The sequence below is a fragment of the Panthera onca genome, chromosome A3, assembly GCF_046562875.1.
Source record: "Panthera onca isolate mPanOnc1 chromosome A3, mPanOnc1 haplotype 2, whole genome shotgun sequence".
In the NCBI taxonomy this organism is placed as follows: Eukaryota; Metazoa; Chordata; class Mammalia; order Carnivora; family Felidae; genus Panthera; species Panthera onca.
This window is the reverse complement of record NC_138341.1, coordinates 34,474,872-34,496,927: the sequence shown is the minus strand read 5'-3', so window position 1 is coordinate 34,496,927 and position 22,056 is coordinate 34,474,872. Positions and strand designations below refer to the sequence as shown.

Below are 22,056 nucleotides of genomic sequence, written 5' to 3'. Positions count from 1 at the left end.
AAATGGGGACACTAGGATATCTCAGCAGATCCTGACCTGGGAAAATCCTTCTGTTGGATTTATTTAATTTTTTTTAATCTTAAAATTAAAAAAAAAATGTTTTTAATGTTTTGTTTGTTTTTGAGAGACAGAGAGAGACAGAGCATGAGCGAGGGAGGGGCAGAGAGAGAGGGAGGCACTGAATCTGAAGCAGGCTCCAGGCTCTGAGCCGTCAGCACAGAGCCTGACACGGGGCTTGAACCCACAAATCACGAGATCATGACCTGAGCCTAACTCAGAAGCTTAACGACTGAGCTACCCAGGGGCCCCATAATCTTAAAAATTTTTAAAAGTAATCTCTGCACCCAATGTGGGGCTTGAACTCATGACCCTGAGATCAAGAGTCACAGGCTCCACTGACTGAACCAGCCAGGCGCCCCACTGCTGGCTTCATTTACTTTTATTTGCATTTCAACAAGCAGAGACTGAGCGCCTAAAATGGGACTGTGTGTTAGGTAAGACCTGGATGCACAAGACACAGAACCCCTTATTGGGGAGCTCATAGTCTCTGGGGGAAACAGATACCTTGGGCAGGCTGCTCGCCACCTCTAAGCCTCAGTTATGCCATCTGTGAAATGGGGATAATTAGAGAACCCATCTCAGAGGGTTATTGTGAAAATTATACAGTATATAATTCTACTTAAAGCATCTTGTATGTAGAAAGTGCTCAACAAATATTAACTTTTATTAAGAAAAGTTTGCATTATAATGAGATACATGACAAAATATGGGGGTGGGGACATAAAGCCTTATGGCAGGAGAGAGGAGTAAGTAAGTTCATCCTGGGGTTGGGGGTGGGAGGTGGTAGCAGAGAGGAGGTGACTTTTGGTCTGGGACTTCAAAGGCAAGTAGGAGGAGCAGATGGTCTATGGAAGGTCTATGGTCTGTGTCAGGGAGACAGAGCGGCCCCTGGTGGCTGGAGGACGGGGTCCTGACGGTGAAGGAGTGAAGGCAGGCTGGGAAGGAGTTTTCTATATCTGGTTGTAGTGTATTGTTGGCCAAGCAGGCCCCCAGACTTAGGCAAGAGTCTCCCCGCCCAGGCTTAAAAGGTGAGGCTTTAACGTGCAAATGCCCAGGAGGAGGACCCCAGGCTCCAAGGCACAAAATCTTGGTATGAGGGTTGTGGTTTTGAAGGAGAAAAGAGTTGGGGGAGCACCTAGTCCTGAGGCAGAAGGCTCAGAAGAGGAGGTTGGTGTTTCCAAGAGATACTTTCCCCACTCTGAAAAATCTTCTCAGGGCGGACCCTGCTGAATCTCCACTAAGCCAGATCAAGAGAATCTGCTTTTGCCAACACACCACCAAGCCCCCTTGCCCAGAAATGTCCCAGAAATGTCATCACAGATTACTGAACGGCTGCTTGGGGAATTTTGCCCCAGGTGGCCCAAGGCCTGAGGGTCAACAAAGGGCTTCTGAGCTGGTGCATCTGGCCCCGGGGAGAAGTCTCCATTGGAGCCTTGGGCAGGCTCTGGGCTCTGTGTGCCGAGAACAGCTGCTTTGGTTTAAATATTAATAATGCAAAATGAAATGTGTGGGGTGCCCAGCGCACCAGAGCCCAGCCAGTGTGCATTGCATCTAATGTCCTCTGCACTTGGGTTTGGAAAAATGTGGTCAGTGAATTTAATATACTTTTTGGCAAAGGGAAGACGACAGTTAACTTCTCTCCGGAGCCTCGCTAAAGTGGGTTTTCTCCCTGGAAAGTGGAGGAGGGAGAGTGGTTTCTCCCAGTATGCCAGCAGGCCTGCTGCCCGAATTCTGTCATAGCCCCTCTGCTCTGCCCACCTTGACACTCGCAGGGGGCCCCGGGGGCCACAGAGCAGCGCACTGAGGGGAATAGAAACACAGCCAGACTTGTTCAAGATCTGCTGGTGGCCTGGGTGGGGCCTAGTCCCCAGCTCCTGCTGGCTAGGTCTCCTCCCTCCAGGATGTTCTCTCCCCATTTCGTGCCCCCTTCTGGAATGATCCACCCTGATGTTCGTCAGAGGAGCTCACCATGGGCACGTTGGCCACGGGGTTCTCACAGGGCCCCTGAGGTTGACAACTCATCCAAGGGGTCCGAGGGCTGGACGTGGGCCCCTGAGAGCTATGCTTCTCTCAATCCCACTGCGGTTTTGAATCCGGGGGAGGTTCTGACCAGAGCGTTATGAAGATTTCCCCCTCCCCCTCCACTGCCTCTAACATCCCGGGCCCTGGCTTCTTTCTTGCCAAGTGCCACAGCTCTCAATTGGCTTCTTGAAAAGTTAATAAATGCTTGGTGACATCACAGCCCCAGAGCCAGGGAGCAAGAAAACGTCAGAGGCTGTTTCTGAGGAGAAGTCAGGGGCTCTGGGTTTGCCCAACAAAGGCGCCCTGTGCAAGCGTGGTCACGGTAACGGCCACTGCCACCATAGAACTGGAACAAAGCTGGCCAGGCTTCCCCCAGAAAGTCCGTCTCTGGTTTTACACAACCCGATAGTGTTCCCAGTTAGAGGCTTGAACATATCATCCAGCAGGGAGAGTAGGGCAGTCCTTGCCAGTGGCCTAGTTGTGGCCCGCTCTGGGGGGCCTCCTATGCTGCTGGGGGGAACAGTCACCCCAGGGCCCCTCAGGGGGGTGCGGGGAGGAGGCTCCGGGCAGGAGTGAAATGGCCTTGCCTGGGAGAGGGTGGGAGCTGCACGTCACCAGGGCTCTGGGGCTCCAGCTGTGCCCCAGGCTCCAGCTCTACCCGCCTCTCCCACCCCACCCCAGTCCACCCTCCTTGGCCTCTGGCCCTTGGGGAAGCTGAGAGAAAGTCTCGCCTGTTCTGGATGCCGCAGGCAGGATCGGCCACAGTGATCTCCTTCATGTGTCCCCGCTGGCTGTAAGCACTGTGTTTGGTTTGGCAAAACGGCTATTTAAATAGCAGTGAAATGTGTCACTGGAAAAAAATTAGCTCATGTTTCCTTTGCCATTTCTTCATGATTTCCATTAAAAGTGTAACCACGGGTAATAAATTAACAAGATCTGTAAAAGCGACCATAGGAAACCATGGATCCAGAATTCCTATAAACTTCTAACCCATGATGCTAAAAAGCGAGGCTACTTGGGGAAAGGGGAGCTGGATCACCCATGTACTCCGGTTTTCTTTGTGTCTGATTCTTACCTCCCTCCCCTCAAAATGGGAAAGGAAACCCTCTGCGTCTTACAGGGGTTGCTGTAGTTATCAGGGGTGAGAGTCTTTGCCTGGAAAACCCGGAGGCTTGGGGCGCTGCTTGGTGCTTCCTGTTTCATTAAAAACAAAAACAAAAACAAAAACAAACCCCAAGAAAAACAAAACTAAAACGTTACTTCTTTTTTTAAAAAAAAAAATTTTTTTTAACGTTTATTTATTTTTGAGACAGAGAGAGACAGAGCATGAACGGGGGAGGGGCAGAGAGAGAGAGAGAGAGAGAGACAGAATCGGAAGCAGGCTCCAGGCTCTGAGCTGTCAGCATATAGCCCTACGCGGGGCTCGAACTCACGGACTGCGAGATCATGACCTGAGCCGAAGTCAAAGGCTTAACCGGTTGAGCCACCCAGGCGCCCCTAAAACGTTACTTCTTTATCAAAGCACGATCTCCTTCCCCCAAACTATGCCTCACTTGGTCCTGACCACGGTCCGGTGGTTGAATTCGCAACTCCTGCTGGGAAATGGACCCTTTCCCACGGGTCCCAAATAGCTTGAGGTCCAGCTGTGGCTCAGTTTCACAGATAGGAACACTGAGGCCAAAGGAAGATATTTGTTTTGGGCACAAAATGCAATAATCAGTGGATGGATCGAGGAGGCTTCTTTCTGATGGTTGCCACCTCTGACACACGCCCACTCACACATTCGTACACACTCGCACTCCGCACAATGCTTGTTTGTGCCGGGCTGGGGGTGGGGCAAAGGATCCCTGTAGGGTCCTGAAGGTGTCTCTGGAGACAGGGAGGTAAAAAAGCTCCTTCCAAGGCAAGTGGTTCTGGGGAACGTGTTTGGTTGGACACCCCAGGGCTATGGGGGGGGGGGGTGCCAAGGGAGGGCACTGGCTACGTTTCACCTGAGGGATGGGACTGTGTTTAGTGCTACCCGCAGAGTCTGGGGAAGTGGGGGGCAGGACCGGGGAGCGTGTTCAGTGTCACACACAAGCCCAGGGGAATGAAAAACAGGACTGGGGGAGGGTGTTATGTGACACACAGAGTCAGGGTACAGAGGATGGAAGGAGGAAAGGCAAGTAGTAACCAGCGAATCTCCTTTTGTTTCTGGTCCTCTGAAGCCCTGTCCTTCCTCGATGATCCTTTCACGAGTATCCCAAACCTCCTTACTTGAAAAAAAATTTTTTTTAATATTGATTTATTTTTTAAGAGAGGAAAGAGACAGAGTGCCAGCAGGGGAGGGGCAGAGAGAGAAAGAGACAGAATCCAAAGCAGGCTCTGGGCTCTGAGCTGTCAGCCCAGAACTCCACGTGGGGCTCGAACCCACGAACTGTGAGACCATGACCTGAGCTGAAGTCAGGACGCTTCACCGACTGAGCCACCCAGGCGCCCCTCTCAGCCCCCCTTATTAGTCTAATGTGACTGTCCCTTGGTCTTCTGTTACATAGAAGATGGGGTGAGAAGGGGGAGTTTTGTGCCATTTCTAAGTCCCAGGGTACCCTCTGTCCCTAGAGTCCAACTCCCCTTGCACATTAGCCCCTGGGGGTAAGAAGGAAGCCATTTCTTGTTTCTTCGGGACAGTCCCTTTTCCTGGAAGGCAGTGGTATGGAATGTGGAGGTTCAGAAAACCCTTTGTCACGATGAAATGAAAGAGGGATGTGGCACCAGCTCTTTTCCCCACTGATCTGCCTTCAGACCCCTCTCCCTCGAACCCTCCTCCGGCACCCCAGCTCCCAAACTTTTCATCTTGTCCACACAGATGCTATCATCCATTTCTAGGGGTGTCTGGCTTTCTTTGCTCACTCCTGCCTGTGAGGCCCCTGACAAGGGCAGTGGTGCACAGCCCCTCCACCCCCATCTGGGCCCCGGACCCAGAGAGCCCTTCCCCTATAGCTCAAGGCTGGGGGTTCTGCCAAGGCACCTGCTGGAATGAAGGAGAAACATCTGCTTGTTTTATTTACATTTCATCCAGATGTTTGGGTGCCATGTAGACGCAGCCTGTGGGCCGTCTGAACGCTGCGGCTGGAAACCGAGCTTCCCTCTTTTGGAGCTGGGAGGCCGGGAGGGAGGGCCTTCCAGCTGAGGAGGGACGGGGCTGGATGGCAGACACTGCCTGGGGATGGGAGGAAGGCAGGAAGGCGAGACATGGAACTGGAGGCGGATCACGGCCCTGGCAACAACTGGAACAAGATTCCTCATAAACATCGGATCTGTTTACAAAGCCACCAGTGTAGGCAAGCACTTGCCAAATCGTGATTTTCAAAAATCGCCCTTTAGAGTGCTTCACACCACTTCCCAGATGCCGAGTGAGAGCCTACTGTGTGCTCGGTGAGCTCTCCCCCCTCTCCCCACACCCATGTCCCAGGCTGTGAAGCAAAGGCAAGCAGTGGTCCCAGAGGCTCCAGCCGAGAAGGCCAATTAACAATGCCGGGCGGTGAGCATAAATCACCAAGCTCCCCCTTTGCCTGGGCTCGGGCTGGAAAGTATCAGAACTGTGCAAATACTTGGGATGTTTCTCTTTATTAGTGATAAAATATTGGACGTCAGCGTGTGTCGTTTCATGCACTGCCTCCGACAGTCGGAGCGGTAATTGTGATGAATAGGGGTCCAGGGGCAGGGCTGCAGGCGTTTAAGAAGGCTCTGTGGATTGAAAATATTAGGATTGATTAAAGGTCAAATACTTTATAAATTTATCAGTGCTGGATACATTCTTCCGAGGTGGGGGCTACCCCCTTCCAGCCGGTTAGAAAAAAAGAACTCAATATGGTCACATGCTCTCCCCTCCTTCCCTTTGTCCCTCCACATTTAACCTACAAAAGTGATGAAACAGCACACGTTTTCCTGTAATTCGTGCTCTTTTGCCTCTCCTGCCAGAAGACGAGTTCAGCACAGACATCTGTGGGCAGGAGTCTGCCCATTTCTCACCAGAGAGAAAAAAGAGAAATTTCCCTGTGACTGGGGTGGAAGCTGGTCTCCAGCACGAGCCCTCAGCGGCCGAGCCTCCAGGGACTTGTTATCAGGAATTGCTATTACCCACCCGAGGAGTCCTCAGGGCAAAAGGAGGGTCTCTTTGCTGATTCTGTCCTTTCCAGAAGAGTCTGATCTCCTTTTATTAGATAAAGAGATCTTTGTAACTCCGGAAGCTCTGAGTGAAACTCTGTTTAATCATGGCACCAGCCCTCCCCTGCATCCTTATAAGGTTTATTTATTGAACAAATACACATTAAGGCGGGAGCCGCTCTAGTGCTGGGGATAAAGCAGGGGGACAGAATAGATGAAAAGCCCTGCCCCCAGGGAGCTCGTATTCTAAGAGGGAGTGAGAAAGTATTAACTGCCCCCCCAACTATAAATTATATAACATATTACATGATAATAAGGGCAAAGGAAAGGGGCGCCTGGGTGGCTCAGCCGTTTAAGCGTCCCAACTTTGGCTCGGGTCATGATTTCACGGTTCGTGAGTTCGAGCCCCGTGTGGGGCTCTGTGCTGACAGACAGCTCAGAGCCTGGAGCCTGCCTCGGATTCTGTGTCCCCCCCTCCTCTGTCCCTCTCCTGCTCACACTCTGTCTCTCTCTCTCTCAAAAATAAATAAAGTTTAAAAAAGTTAAAAAAAAATAAGGGCAAAGAAAAAAAAAATAAAGTAGGGGAGGAAAGGGAGGAGGAGGAACAGGGGGAGGAGACGGACATTTTGGAACGGGTCAGGGACGGCCTCCTGAGCCCTGGAAGAGGTGAGCACATTTATTGGAGAGAAGAGTGTTTATCTGTAAATGTGTTTTAACGGTGCTAGTACAATTTTAGTACCGGCTGTCATCTATTCTTTCCTTTTTTGGACTTGGGTGTGGTATAAATAAAAACACGTACAGAAAATGCATGAGGTAGAACAGACCTGTTCAGAGAAGAGATTTCTAAGACCCCTAGACTAATGACTTGCATCTGAATTACCTGGGGGGCTTGGTGAAACACAGATTGCTGGACCTCACCCTCAGTGTCCAAGTCAGTTGGGGTTGAAGAATTTGCAATTCTAGCAAGTTCCCAGGTACTGCTAATCTAGGGACCAACTTGGACAACCACGTGCTCTCCTTGATCAGGTGCGGCTTCCTGGAAAAGGTAAACTTGTGGAAAAGTGTAAGAAAAAGAACAGATGGTAAGTTTTCAATTTTACTCTTTAGAAACAAGAGCGGTGAAAATTAAATCAGCCAGTGGGCACAGATGGAGGGCCAAACTACAGATAGGCAGGGGAACGGCTCAGTTGGCTGAAGTTGAAATTGACACTTGCCTTCCTTCCCCCAGCATCCCAGACTGGGACAGAGGAGAGAACCAGCAGAGAGAGAAAAAGCATGTGTCTTGGGCAGGTGCATTGGCCAGACTTGACAGCTCCAAGGCAGGAAGGGGAAAGTTACAGAAGTTTTCCTCTTTTCCTCCCTGACTCCCCCCACGCCGCCACTCCAGACTATGCTAAAGCTTATGAAACACTCACTGGAGGGACTGGGAGGGTGAGGAGGGGACATACACATCTCTAAAAGCAGTTTTTCCCAAAATGTACTCTTGGTAACACTCCTATCAGGGGATGTTCATAGGTATTACCAAAAAGAGGATTCTTTTGTCAAATATATTTACAGCACACTGTTAAATTTCTTTATTGCTGGACTTCTCAGGGCCTTTAATATGCAGATGTGCATTGTTAATCTCACCAGAGGAAGATTTAGTATTCAGTGTTTCTTAAACTTTTTTGATCACAGAATCTCCTTTACTTTTTCATGAAGAATCTTTCAGGACCAGTGTATAGTGGGATATGTTTTGGAAAACACTGGCCCTTAGGACTAAATGGTCTCCTAACCCACACTGATGAGTGAAATGAAAAAACCCTCACACAGCCAGGAACTCAGAGGGTATCTCCAGCAGTCCTTTGTTCTCTTAAAGACTTCTAGATTGGGTTAGAAGGATCTCCAGATGGATGTGCCCACGGTTCAATGCCCATCCTGAGATCACCATGGTTCTTTGAGGCGAAAGCCTGGACTGCTAGTCTCCTAAACCTTGTATTTGATTTGACTAGGATTGGAAGACACCATCTCTCCCACAGAGCATCTTTCTCAAACACATTCCTGCCACACATAATGTGTAGAAGCATGTGCTGTGCTGGCTGGACTGACAGAATTGGTCACGGTGTCAGTGAATCCCAGTGCACTGAATCCCAGGGCCTGCAGAGCTGAGAAGGGGAGGGGCCCATGGCCCCAGCTGTGTCTGGAGAACAGCAGTCTTGATATTTACGACTATGATGGTCCTTCTCTAGTGGACCTGCTCTGGAACATAAATAAACTTAATAGGCTTCAAATAATTGTGACAACTGAGTTTAAACCCCAGGTCCAGGGCAATGGATGCCTCTCTCTCTCTCTCTCTCTTTCTCTCTCTCTCCCTCTCAACCAGGCCTGATTCTACAGACCCAATGCTCAGTCCTGAGCACAGCAGCACCACTGACTTTGTGGGGTTTTGGGCATTGATGGGGAGGGAAGTGACCTTGAGAGTGAACCAGAGGAAAGAGGTGTATTCTTATAAAGTGTCCCAGGCTGAGATGTGTTGCTGACCCTGTGCAGCCCCCAACTTGATGGGGTGGATTCCAGATCATGCTCTTTGCATGGGGGGAAGGGCAAGCCATCCCTTGCCCCCTTTCCAGCCTTTCTCAGAAGCTGTAGCTGAGACATAGAAGTATAAATCTGGTGGAAAGAACTGGCATATTTCGAACACTTTCTTTGTTTAAGACGTCATACCATCTCGTAAGAAAGAAAGACACCTACCTCTAACACGCAGCGAACTAGGATAAAGCACCAGACTACAGAGTTATAAAGAAAACAAGGAGATGGCAGATGAGATGAATTCCTGCCGAGCAGGGATGGGACTTTCCGGGAGAGAGACCTAAACAAAGGCACAGACGTGGGGGGGGCGGGGGGGGGGGGAAGTACAGGAATGTTCAGAGAAGGTGCACAAGGGTGAGAGAGCAGCGAGCAGGGAAGCATGTTGGAGCCAGAACCAGGGAAGCATGTTGGAGCCAGAACTTGGAGAACCTTTCCTGTCATACTAAGAGATTTCACCTTGTCAAATAAGCACTAGAAAGTCACATTTTATTTTAATGTTTTAAAGTAATACACGAGGGGCGCCTGGGTGGCTCAGTCTGTTAAGCGTCCGACTTCAACTCAGGTCACGATCTTGCGGTCTGTGAGTTCGAGCCCCGCGTCGGGCTCTGGGCTGACGGCTCAGAGCCTGGAGCCTGCTTTGGATTCTGTGTCTCCCTCTCTCTCTGACCCTCCCCCATTCATGCTCTGTCTCTCTCTGTCTCAAAAATAAATAAACGTTAAAAAAATTAAAAAAAAAAAATAAAGTAATACACGAGTAAAATCCTCAAACAATACAAACATATATTCAGTGAAATGTAAGTCTCCCTCCCATCCCTGATTGGCAGTCCCTCCGTTGTCTTTCCGGAAGCAACCACGATTACTCTAGTATCTCGTGCATTCTTTCAGAGATATTTCATGTCATTGCGAACACGTATGTGAATCTATCTTCCCAATGCTTTTTAAGTGCAAATATTCACATGTATATACACTTACTTGTACCTTGCTGATTATACTTAACCATAGATCTTGGGAGAGTTTTAGGTGAAGCATACTGTGTCCCATAGTTTATTTAATAAGACTCTAACTGATGGACATTTGGTGTTTCCACTTCTTTTGCTACTTCAAACAACGATGCAGTGAATATCCTAGTATGTAAGTCACTTTGTACATGTGTCTGTAAATTCATAGACATGGAATTGCTTCCTCGAAGGCCATTTGTGTTTTTGATATTGATAGACTTCACATGGGAAAATTTAATGCGGGGGATGCTGGGACCAGAACTGTTTTAGGAAGATCCTTTTGGAGGTGCTAGGATGATGGGAAGGAGGGAGGAGACAAGTGTGGAGGGTGTTATGATTACACCAGGTGAAACATGATGAGGGCCAGAACAGAGTGCTGGCTGAGGAAAGGGAGGGAAGGGGGAGCGTGGAAAAGACACTAGTAACTGATTAGATGTGTCCATATGGGAGAGGAGAAATCAAAGGCAATCAGAGGCCCAGAGCCCCACATGGGGAAGGATTAACCAAGAGATAGAAGGAGTAGCTTTGATCAGATTCTTGAAAACCAGGAACGTGTCTGCATAGATAGGAAAGCAGAAAGCTAAGAAATCACCACCTTAAGCTTGGTAGGGCAGGACAAAGCATAAGACTCAAAAAAAAAGCTAGAGGGTTGATCAGACTCAGTGCCGTTTCAGACAAGAAAGGGGGTGAGAGCACCGTCTTTGGAGTCTTTGGGTTTAGAGCAGCTTATGAATTGTATTAGTCAGTTTCAGCTTTCTGGTGGAACCAACCATTGCCAAATTTCAGGGTTTAACCCAATAGATTATTTCTAGCTCATATCGACATCCACTGCAGGAACAGTGTGAGGAAGGGGCTCTGCTCAAAGCAGTTAATGGAGGATTCTACGTTCTTCCATATTCAGATTCTACCCTCCTCTAGATGCTCAGCATCCTCCCCATTCAGCCCCTGAATAGGAAAAGAGACAATTGTGTGTAGGCACAACTGCCTATACGCAAGGTTTTATGGGCCAGAACTGGAAAGGACTTATGTCACTTCTACCTGCTTTCTATTGGTCAGAACTAAGTCATATGGTTGCATCTCATTAATTGCAAGGGAGCCTGGAAACAGCATCTAGCTGTGTGCCCAGGAGGAAAAGGGAAGTGCGTGGTAAACAACTAGCCAACACTCTGCCCCCCAAACTGTGTGTCCTGGACAAGTCATTTAACATCTCAGAGGCTCAGTTTTTACAACTGTAAAATGGGAGTCATCACCTCCTAGGTAGGATCATTGTCAGCCTGACTTATGTAGATGAATAAATAACCACTCCTGTGAATACTTATATACATGCACAGTGTGGGCTTTTTGCTTGCGACCCTCTGAGCGCTGTCATGGTGGTTCTCCTTGTCTTTCTCTGCCCTCTCCAGGTCTACGCAGACGGAGGAAACCCCAGTCTGTCTCCGACTGACCCGGATCCTGCTGGCCCCAAAGTCGATTTATTTTCTTGAAATAAATCGTTTGGTTTGGCTGACTCCGTGGGTTGGATTCATGAGATTATTTCCAAATCTCTCTATGCCTGGTCCACGTAGACCTAGCCGCAACCTCTGCCAGACAGCTGCGCTCCTCGCACACGCGGGCTGAAGAATGATTCTTGTCCATTCTTTCATGTTATTCCCACACTTCAGAAGTCTGGAGGGAAGCTGAATGTTTGCTGTTCTGGGATCATTTGAAGCCGGGCATGCAAAGAGTTCCGAGTCACTTTCAAGTCTGCCCGTAGGAAACCTTTCTTGGCAAACAGACAGCTAGAATTAGTTATTAAAGGCATGTCAAATGAATAAAGACACCTCTGTGAGGGAAACCGCAAGAGCAGTTACTTTTTCTAATATGAATAGGAGGCTAATATCAAATCACCTTTAATTTTCCACTCTTTCTTTGCTGTTCCGATGGTGGGTCAAATCTAATAATACAGATACAACGGAAAAACCATTTCTGTTTTCATCTATCACCATGCATATGCCCACTGCAGATGTGTGTCTTAAAAACCAGGGTCTGGAATTTAAACCGGTACCTGCACACTGACAAGGCTGTTTCCTCCAGGAACGTTCTCTCAGATGCCATGCCTGTGATGCCCTCACAGGCCTGAGGAAGCCGACTCACGAAACGAAATAAATCCTGGTCTTGTCTATAAAGTGGTCTTGTCTCTAAAGCACGTATCCCACAGAACCCAGGCCACAACAGTTGCCAAAAGGCAAGGATGGTCATGAAGACCCAGCCCTAAGGACCTGGGGAGAAAGAGGTGTGAAGGCATTTTGAAAACATGGGCCTGATTTCCAGATGTCAGTCACCGAAGGCCTGGTGAACTCTCATTCCCTAGATTTAGGGTCACTGGATAGATTTGCAGAGACAGGGGAGCTGATGACCAACAGGAAGTGCCATATCGTGGTTAAGAGGCTCTCAGGTCTGACACACCGTCTGGATTCAAACCCCAGCGCTGCTATGTTTTGTTGTTATCGCAAGCAAACTGCTCCCTTTCTCTGTGCCTCAGTTTCCTCACCTGTAGAATGGAGATAATGATACCTATCTCACATGGTTGTTGTGAGTAATAAATGAACTAATTCTTACAAAAGCCCTTAGAACAAATGTTTGACAATGAGTAATTTCTCAATGACTGTTGACTATTATTGCTAATAATAATACTATTATTGCAGTGGTATTAATTTTTTTTCAGTGGGGAAAGGGATCAACGGGTGATTTTATGTGTGTGTGGGTCCTACACACATGAACAATATAGACTCTATATGGAAGAGTTGGTTGGTTGAGAGAAACCAGTCTTGCACTGTAAGGTGTAACCACTTTGGAAGCTCTTGTGCTAAATACACACGATTTGAGCTCCTGTGGTCAAATGGTGATGCTGTCCCCACACAGATGCCCTCCTGTGCAGACAAGTCCATTCTCTGGATACAGAGATTTTCATCCAGGATCAAAAACACGGAAACCATTTAAAACTGACCAAGCTAACTCCAGCCTTCTAGAAATTAACCCCGTCAGCGGGGTGCTGTGGGACGAGGCCCCTTTGAAAGCTTTCTTATATGATACATTTTGTGTGCCTAAGAGATTTGGGTGGCTTTTTCTTAAACTAACTCTAAAAGATCAAGGAGTCATTTTAAAACATTTACCCCTGGATCTAGGTGGAGGCCACCGCTGTGAACTTCCTGCCCCTCGTCCTTACCTTGTCATTGACACTAACAGCGGATCTTCAGCCAGTCTTGAACTGGGGCCATGTAACTGCTCTAGGGTGGCAAAAGATTCTCTCCTTGACCAAATGCTACTCAGCCTCCTTTGGAACTCTTCTTGACCAGGCCTTGACTTTTGGGGCTTCTATGTTCGCCTCTCCAATTTTAGCAAGAATCCTGCTAAGTCAGTTCCTTCAGAATCCCCCACTCTTGATATCTGATCACTCGGGATAATCTGACGTGGTGCCTCAGCCTCCACCAGCCCCCAGGGTGATGTCTGATCACCCAGGCCTGCCCTCAGCAAGAATCCTGTCAGGTTGGTTTAGCCAGAATTCCCCTGACCCCTGAGGCTTCCTCTTTGTCATTTTCCATCCACTGACCCCCTACCCTGCTCCTTGGCTGTGTTTCCTTGCTGTATTCAGAGTTGAACACCATCTCTCTCCCCGACTACAAAACCCCATTGTAGCAGCCCTCTCTGAATGAACTGGACTTTACTGTCTTCAACTAGTGTCATGAATAACTTTTCTTTAATAGGGCCTTCAGGATTTACTCTGGGAGAGCTGAGATTGGCTGTATGTCACGGTACAAACTCCCTGGGGCAGTCAGCCAGGTGAGATCAGGGGAAGTGGCCAGGCAGTTCCAGAGAACTCTCTTAGCACTCTTTGTCTTTGTTATCTCTCCATGGCTGATATTTTTAGGCGCACTCACTAATTAACGGACCCATCAACAACACTGTGGCCTAAATTATCTGCATCATTTCCTTAATTGGGACTTCAGGATTAAAAGAGAAATTGAAAGAGAAAAAGGTAACTTTTTTTGTTTCTTTGTTCTCTTTGTTTTGCTTTTGCTTGCTCACGCTCCCTCTTTGTTTCTAACAAGGGCGTAAGGTGGTTCATTTGTCCAGGTAGAACCCAAAGTGAAAATAAAAATGGAAAGCTTTACTCAGATATTGGGATATGGACATGCATTTCAGTGTTTGCCTTTACGAATCGAGGCAAGCTGTCGATCGACTGGATTTTTCTTTTGCAACTAATTGTGGTGCTCCGGAAACACAGCCTAAGGCCTTCGTTGAGAATGGAGCCTGTATGTGTAGGGGTGTGTATCTGTACGTAGAGAATGTGCGAGAGCACAGGCTGATGAAGCAGAAAAGTGAAATCACAGCGGTGCCCGACCGGCTGCCCCTTGCCAGGTGCTTTATTTCATTTACTCCTCATAACAGAGGCAGGTATTATTATTATTTTTTTAACATTTATTTTGAGAAAGAGAGAGAGAGAGAGAAAAAAACAGGCAGAGCCTGAGCAGGGATGGGGCAGAGGGAGAGGGGGACACAGAATCCGGAGCAGGCTCCAGGCTCTGAGCTGTCAGTACAGAACCCGATGCGAGGCTTGAACCCATGAACCGCGAGATCATGACCCGAGCCAAAGTCGGACGTTCAACCGACTGAGCCACCCAGGCGCCCTGAGACAGGTATTATTACTGTTATCACATGTGTGGGGATGAGGCTGGGAAGGCGAGAGAGTCAGCCCAAGCCTGAGTACCGGGTAAGAGAAAGAATGGTGCAGGCAGAGCTCTTTTCCCTTGATGGGGGAGGAAAGGCAAGTGGAGAGCCTGGGGAGGGTGGGCGTCTATCAGAGAGAAGGTGCCCCGGGCACAGGGTTTATACATCCTGCAAAACTACAGAATGAGGTCTGAGCCTTGGTCTAACCTTGACCCCAGTGCCCCTAACTCTCAGGCACCTCAAAGCCAGCCAGCCTTCCTCTTGTTGCCTGATGGAGGCCTGCCCACCTTGATGCTGGAATCCGGATCTTCTGCATCTGGAATGGGGCTGCCATGGTGTTGGTAGAGAGGTCCTGAGCAAGCCGGTCAGTCTGTGTCCTGACCTGGGTCACCAGGGGGAGGGTGTCAGGGACAAGGGGTGAGCAGGGCAGGAGGGTCTGTTCTGCCCGGGGCTGACTGCGCCCAGCAGCTCTACAGCTGCCCCGCGCCCATCTGCCTCGCTTCCTGTGCATCCTCCAGGAAGACCCTCCAGCTCAGACCCTTGGCCGCAGCGATCCCCCCTCCTTTGCCTGTCAGTCACCAGGGCTCGGCAAGAGTCCTCCGGAGGTAGCAGTGACAACAACGACAATGCAGCTTTCATGTTCCTCAGAGGAGATCCTGTGGGAGGGAAGCCCCTTTCTTTCCCTCCAGCCCACATCCCCCTTCCCAGGGCCATACGTTGTTGCCGACTGCCTGGGAGGGGAGGCCTGGAAGCTTCCTCCTGCCAGCTACTTCCCGGGAATGGGAACCTCTGCAGAACCTTCCCGCCCCAGCACTCCTGAGCAAAGAGCCAAGGCAGGGTAAGCCTGTGCATAGAGGGCCTCAATTTCAGATCAGATTCACAAATTTAATTTCCTATTCCTTAATTTAATTCTGCATTTTAGTTTTGTTTTTATTATTTACATGGGTTCCCTTTAATGATTCCAAATTGCTGCTGCCCCTCTAGCAGTATTTTGTCGTAGGTTAACTTCTTGAAAACTGATCAGCGTTGGAGTTTATTCCGCGCTGGGTTTAGTTATTTTCTGAAACGAAGCACAATTAAATTAGAATAATGAACATGCTCTTTAGAGGATTAATTCATAATGAGCAGGCCATGTGCTACAGCTCACAGAAGAAAGGGCACGAGGACCGAAAGCTGTTTTTTCTGCCTAAATATGAAAAGTACATTCTGCAGAGCAGAACAAATCAGCTAATGACATCCAGAGCGCTGGCCAGCCCCAGAGCGGCACGGAGCTGGCATCTGGAGTTAGCGCGATCCCCACCAACACTGCTGCCTACCTTCCCTCCCCGAGAAGCCTGGCAGCTGGTGACTTTGCCTGGCTCCTGGCTCCTGGCTCCGCAGCACAGCTTATAGAGGCTGCCGTGCACCCCCTCAGTTCTACTCCAGGAAGCCCCAAATTCTACAGCCTGTAGCTTCTCAAGCTTCATCCTCAGAACTTCCCAGAGCCCATTCATTCATTCATTCATTCATTCAAGGAATGTTTTACTGAGCTCCTGCTATGTATTAGGCATCCATGGATACACCCTTGGGATACAGGTAGGAGTGTGGATGGTGAGTTGAGGAAGGGCAAGGCCAACAGGGCCTGAAAAGAGAAAGACTCAGGGCAGTGAGGGGGACAAGATCCTCCAGGGCCTTGGCTTCTTCTCTGAATGAATGGGTAGTCACGGCAGGGATTTGAGCAGAAGTAGTATATGGTCTGACTTACATAAAACGATCTCTGACTGCTGGCTGACAAAAGATTTTCTGGCCTGAGGTGGGTGAGGTGGATAGAAGCTGGGAGACCTGTCAGGAAGCTAACAGCTTAGGCCTCTAAAACTCTAGCCTCAGGTTCTCCAGACGCCCCCGAAGTGCCGAGCCCAGGCTTCACTGCCAGCCCTGGAGGTTTAGAGTCTGTGGAAACTCCTGCCTCCCTGAAGAAGTGGTTTTCAAGCAGCTGTGAGGCATGTTCAGGGGCATCATACCTCCCCGGCCCCAGGAGACCCCTCTACAGCCTCTCCCCAGCCCTCCCACTGATCTTTGGGTCAAAAAGCCCACAAGAAATGGGACTTTTAGGCAGGAGACAGCCCTACCTTGTCCCTTTGGTTGTCTCAGGCTCCTTGGAGAGGGAGACACCCTCTCAGCCAGGTAACTGACAAAGTGACATCAGAAGGCCTCTACTGTGCAGCTGCCACAGGAACAGGGGACAGATCAAAGCAGGAGAGGACCCACATCTGCGGGAACCAAAGCAAGGAAGAAGTACAAACAAACCGAATGAATAAATAAGCAGATGAATGATTGATGGGGGAGGGGGGGTGAATGATGAATGAGTAAATGAATGATTGATGAACAGACCCAAGTGTATGGCCAGCTCCACCACTCTGCTCTTTTGCTGTGTTGTCTCCTGGGAACCACGGAGTACAGATCCTCCCGTGGCCCTCAACCCTAGGATTCCCCACTGGAGTCGGGACCCCACTACTTTTGACCCCAGAGGCGGAAGTAGCTTTGGCTTAGGAGTAGAGGCCTGTGGCTGCAGGGGTGGGCAGCCTGTAGGTTCTGAGTGAGGAGAGCTCTGAGGATCTCAGACAAGGGGAAGGTGGAGGGGGAAGAAGTTATTTTGAAATGTAGGTTTTATTATTTCAGGTATGGTGAGGCCGACAGATCAGGAGATGATTGCCATTGAAAAGACAGTTTGTTATACACGTGGATCCGAAGGGAAGGGGACCTGCCATGGCAGGGGCCACGCAGGGAAGCACGAGGGTTGGTCAGGAGGCAGAGGGAGTAAGGGGAAATGTGGTCAAGAGCCATCGTTGTGGTTTCCACAGGAGGGAACAGGCAGGCAGGGTAAGCAGACTTAGGAATGGCTCCTTTGAATCATGTCAGCAGGTTCTGGGGCATAGGGGCCCTACCCAGTCCCTGGCCCTGGGAGATTAGGGCGGGGGGGGATATTGGTTTGGAGTGTGAGAGCTCAAGAAAGGAGGTGGTTGCGGCTATGGGCTTGGGATTGGTCGGTTTGTGTATGAGCGGTGTGCTGGAAGGTGCGTTTTTTAATGTCTCTGGGAACGGTTAACCCTGGCAGGGGAGGTCTTTCCAGTGCCAGCAAGGCCACGTCAAAGCACCAGAAATACAGCAAAGGAAAAGGCTTAATACAGGGGGGAAGAGGACAGATTTGTTTTTTTCCTTTCCTAGTCCCACACCAGACTAGCATTCTGCAGATGCTGGGCCTTGGATTAGTCTCATTCATTCTAGGGCCTGTGAGGCTAGAGAAGTCCATTTCAACTGAGCGTGTGACTGTATCAGCTCAACAGGCAGAAAGAGTTCAGTGACTGAGATTTCCAGAAACTTCTCTCAGTGAGGCAGGCCAATGATAACTTCAGCTCAGGCCCAGAAATCTCCTCCCCTGCACTGGCATCAAGGACACTGGATGTGCCTCCACTTCCAGAAGGTTTTGTCTCCCCGTAGGGCGAGATCCTGCTGCCCTGAGGGCAGAAGGGCCCTATTCAAGGAAGCAGTGCATGGAGACCCTGGGTCTTACAGGCCCGCTCAATTTTGGAGAAGGGACTTGCCCAGGGATTCCCATGGAATCTGGACTGTGCGTTTGGGGTCAAAGACCACTCAAAAGAGTACAGGTGTATGCCCCACTTCATTTTCTGAACTTTAATAGATAGTCATAATAAAACTGACTCCCATTTATTGAAAGCTTACTAAGGGTTAGATGTCAGGCGAAAAGCTTTGTATTATGTCATTTAATTCTCTCATCAACCTCAGGATGTAAGTATGTTTACTCTCATTTTACAGAGGAAACTGAGGCCTAAAGAAAGGCTAAAGAACTTGCTGGTAAGCGGGGAGCCAGAATTGCACCCAGATGGATCACGGCCACTGGGAATTGAAAACTGAAGAGTTGTTTCCTGGAGGCCCCTTCCAACAATCCTGCTGATCTTTCACTCCCCTGGCCCCCTGGTTCTTAACCCTTTAAGGGCTGCAGAGCCCTCTAAGCGCGTGAGGAGTGGAGAAAGTCGTCCTCGAAAACAGTCATTTTGCATTTTGCACAAGTATATTTCCCAGGCAATTTCAGGTGTCCACGGGCCCTCCTGAAGCTCAGGAACCCTGCTTTTGGCATTGGCTTGCTGCAGTGACTTTTTTTTCCCTCAAAACCCCCAGGGCATAGGGCAACCCTCAGGGCCCTGAAATCACCCCGGTGGGGAATGGAGGCAGGCAGGACAGGTTAATCAATGAAAGCCCCTACACGCTCCTTCCATAATTGCATTCCTGCCTTCTCACCCTAACAGCCAGCATTTAGGGTAATTGCATTCCAATAAGGCTCCCAGGCCTCCGGGGCCTGCCCTGGAACCTGTTGACAAGCCATCTGCTTCCAGAGGGGTTCTGCAGACCAAGACAGCCTTTTAAAATTCTTCTCTGTTGTGTTTGCTACAAGAGAGACAAAGGACGCTGTAACAGATCTTGTCCAAATCCCACTTTCTTAACCCACCCACATCAGCCCTGGAGCCATGGACGCTTCCTGTGTCCTGAGCTGTCTTGCAGATGTCAAAACAGCAGCACCTGTTCCTTCAAGTGGGTGACCTTTAGAGACACCTGGCTTTGAGGCAAGGTGGCCAGTACCAGAAGGCTGGGCAGAACCCGCCTGGGCTTGGGCCCTCCCTCGAAGTTGGCTATTGTGCTGGGCCCCTCCCCCAGCTTCACTCATTTATTCATAAGATTTATTGGAACCTCCCTCAAAGGGCTCCCGCTCTTTGCGAAGAAAACCCACGATACGAAGAAGTAGGGAATCCCCCGAGAAACAGGGATGTTTCATGAATCCGGAGAGTCTTATTTCCAGAAATATAACTTCCTCGAAAGAAGGTCCATGCGTTCTCCAGGCACAATGAAGTCTATGCAATTAACAGAAAAAGTGCAGGGTTCAGGGTGATTTGAGTTTCACTGTTTCCCAAATAGAGACGACTCCTCTGCTCACCCCCACCAAAGGAATGAGGTATAAATGGAGAGGTCTGGTGTTTGTTATATGACTTACAGATGCCCCTTCCCCCACCACAGCCTCTGACGCTTCTTTCCTGTGAAGAAAACTCTCCTCTGGGGGCTCCTCTTCCCCGAGTTTGAGTCCCAAGAAGCCCCCGGCAAACCCGGCTCCCTTGTGCTACATCCTCAGGGCTGAGAGTTGATTCCCTCATCTCTGCTGAGGCCTTCAGGCTCTTGCTCAGGGGAAATGGATTGTTTCAGGAAGGAAACGTTGTTGCTGCAGGAAGGAGGGGAGACCCCAGTGTTCTTGGGTGGTTAATCCCCTCTCCAACATTATAATCCCTGCAGCTGACATGTGGTTTGGCAGAAGAGGGTCAACTTTTCAGTATGGCAGGCTGGTGTTTGAATCCTGGTGCTGCCAGTCATGAGCTGTGTGACATTAAGCCAGTCATTTTACCACCGGGTATTTGTTTTCTCCTCTGGGGGTGGGGGTGAGGGGGGTGGGGGGGAGTAAGATTTACCTTCTAGGTTGAAATCGAAGAGGTAACATGCCACCTGTGCCTGGGTTTGATCCGTGATTTCCTTTCTTTTTCTCCCCACAGGAAGGCACAAACTTCTAAAGCATTCTGCAGATGTTAGAAGGTACTATTGGGTTGTTGTCTATCAATGCTCTTGGGCCAACCCTTTCTCCTACCCTTTACCCCCCACCCACCCCATTTCATTCTTCCTTTATCCTGATCTCTCCTTCCACCTAGAGCCTGAACTCTATTGCTTCAGGCTTTCCCCAGAGGATTTGGTTCTCATGGACAGGCTTGGCATCCCCCCTCTTCCCTCCCCCGTGGTTCACAGCAGAGGCCACCGTAGCATCACAAATGGGGACACCCATGGTCAGGCCGATGTGTCCATTCCCGCCTCTTCTGGCTTAACACCAGGGTCCTTATATTCAAGTCTATAGGTCTGCTACGCACACCTGCTATGGGTGGTGAGACTTTTCATGGCAGAGACTGGATCCTAAATGGGCAACCAGCCTCCTGGGGGTGAGCAGGGGCTCGTAGGACCGTGTGATGCACACCCTCCTATTCAAGGCCGTGCCCACTCCCGTCACTTCACTGTGACCACCGTCCTTGCCAGTATCATCACCGTCATGCTCACCCTGGCCATGGGCACCCGGCACCCCAATCAGGACCATCTGAACCTCAGGGAACTAACACCTTAAGACACAAAGAGCCTCAAAGAGGACCCCACACTCGGACCCACTATTTTTAGGTATGTTTTGCTTGCTTACAGGTTAAGCGTTTTAAATGGAATCTTGAAAATCCTAAATTATTGGGGGGGGGGGGGAATGTGGGTAGGGAAAGGGTCAGAAGAGGCCAGGGGAGATTAGGGATTTAATTAAACTGCCTGTTTGGGTAAGGACTTTTAGGTGCAAAGCTGCTTTGCATGATAATGGCAGTTTATCTGAATTCCATTCTACAGAAGGAAGCTCTTTTACACTTAATTACTGTGGCCGGTAAACCTGGCTTCTCCTTAATGCCCCTCCCCAGGGTAAGCTGGACGCCTTCCCTCTCAGCTTCAGCCCTGCTGGCCACTGCCAGGGACAGATCTCTCATCACGTGTCATCTGTCCCAGTATGAGGCCTATCCACGCACCTCGCAGTACCTAGGTGGCTGGAGGGCCTTTGGGATGACTCAGCAAAGTCAGGTCTGGTTCTGGGGTGACCCGCAAGCGTCCCCATAGGGCTCCACAGCCAGCCAGGGTGGCAGAGAATGGGTCTGGGATCAGACTGCTGGACCTGGGCCTGGGATTTCTGCGCCTAGAACCCCGAACAACCACCTGGTTGACTCCTGCTCCTAAACAGCAACCCTAGGCTGGCAGATATGTGGTGGCTAAGAGTGCTGGGTCGGGCGGGGGTGGGCTGGGTCTGGACCAGAGGGAGACTCCCTAGCTAACTTGTCAGGGCGGCCGGAAGGTGGAGGGGCCACGTCTTAGCATTTGGTGGTGGTGGTCTCTTTCCAGTCTCTTTCAGTAAGCAGTCAGGACAAAGGGAGAGGAAGATGGAAAGGTGTGGGGGTGTGGGAGGGGAAGTCAGAGAGCCCTAATACTGAGAGCAGGAAGCCACAGGGAGATGGGCCCCAGCATTTAGAGACTCCAGACACTGGGGCAGGCTAGGGAAGGGTTAAGGGGTTTGGGAGCTCCTGTTTCCAATCACTTGTCAGCCAGCTCAGCTCTCATCCTTATCAGCAGGGATAGGGCCGTGCGGGGAGAGGCTCTGGAGAGCTTTCCAAGCTCTTCCCAGACTCCAAGCTCTCAGCATTCTTACTACCTTCTACGGGCTCCCCTGCTCAGTCCAGGGGGAGAGCAGTGGGTGGAGGCTGGGAACCCAAACACATTTAATGGAGTAGAGTGTGAGTTACTAAATACAGCCCTGGGGTGGCGGGGGGCTGCAGAATCTCAGCAGTAACCTTCCCAGTCAAGCTGCCTCTCCCTTCCCCCCCCCCCCCCCAACTTAAAGCCAGATTAGTGCAGGCTGTCTTTACTCCTATTTAACTCACCATTTGGCTAAAAC

The 22,056-nt window shown here is 49.9% G+C and overlaps 1 long non-coding RNA gene across 1 annotated transcript in view; it reads left to right on the top strand.

Annotated features, from left to right (window-relative positions):
- Positions 1–22,056, top strand: part of LOC132691764 (uncharacterized) — a 156,600-nt gene that overhangs the window by 48,354 nt on the left and 86,190 nt on the right. The window contains exon 3 of the long non-coding RNA XR_014137404.1: positions 20,093–20,145. This is a non-coding gene — a long non-coding RNA (uncharacterized LOC132691764). The remainder of the gene's footprint in view (positions 1–20,092; positions 20,146–22,056) is intronic.